Raw genomic sequence first — 1050 nt, 5'->3', positions numbered from 1 at the left:
CCGCAATGCAGATTTCATTGGTTTCCCCCTTCCCTTCCAACTTCTCTCTCCTAATGGTGCTTCCAGGGAAACAATTCTTGAATAAGCCACCTGCTCTCCAATGTCAGCTTCTGGGGGAAATCACCTGGACAGAGGAAAAAGTGGTTTATGAACTGTGAGGAGCTGAGCACATGTCAGGGACTGTGCCCCTGGGAGGAACCTCAAGGTCATATCTTTGTCAGATTCCAAGTTGAATTACTGCTACATCCTTTTCCCTTTTCCCTTCAGAGTATTTTGAATGACTTTCATCTCTCCTCGTAGATGAATGTTTGAGATGATGCAAGTGACCCACCTGGGGTCCTGAAGCCCAGTTCATCTTGGGAAACCTGCTGGACCTCCAGAGTATTTGGGCCAATTTTCACCTGTAGCTTGGTGAGAATAGGGTATTAGGGGCCCACTCCCTCTTCTGCAATCATGATCTGAAGATCCACTTTTATTGTCTCTCATGAGAACATTTCTGGCAAAGTGCAGATCTTCTAATGCATCAATATGGCCACTCTGCATCATGGTTATGGCCCACCCCACTCTGAATCCTATGTCTGCCTGAGGTGCCAAGAGAGGACTTAGGTCTTTTGGTGCCATGTTCTCCAAAATATCCTGGTTTTAATGGATCTACTGGCATTCCACATATCTAAATTCTCTTGATTTAGTAAAACTTTCAAAATTCTACCCTTACCACCAATACTTCTATCAAGATACATTTTAGCATTATGCTTTTGACCAGGGGTTGGCAAATTCTGGCCAAATCTAAGTGTCCACCTGTTGTACAACCCGTGACCTAAGAATGGTTGTTACATTTTTAAATGGTTGAAAAAGTCAAAGAAGAATTATATTTAATGACATGAAAATTATATAAAATGCAAGACATGTGAAGAGATGTACATCCAGGTACATGAAACTCATAGGTCCTGGTACAGATTCAACTTTAAAAGACTTCATTTATCACATTATAATGAAATTGTCAAAAATGAAAGACAAAGAGAATATTAAAGGAGCAGAGATGACTGATCT

This window comes from Myotis lucifugus, unplaced genomic scaffold (assembly GCF_000147115.1).
Source record: "Myotis lucifugus unplaced genomic scaffold, Myoluc2.0 scaffold_1012, whole genome shotgun sequence".
Classification (NCBI taxonomy): domain Eukaryota; kingdom Metazoa; phylum Chordata; class Mammalia; order Chiroptera; family Vespertilionidae; genus Myotis; species Myotis lucifugus.
This window is presented reverse-complemented; position numbering follows the sequence as displayed.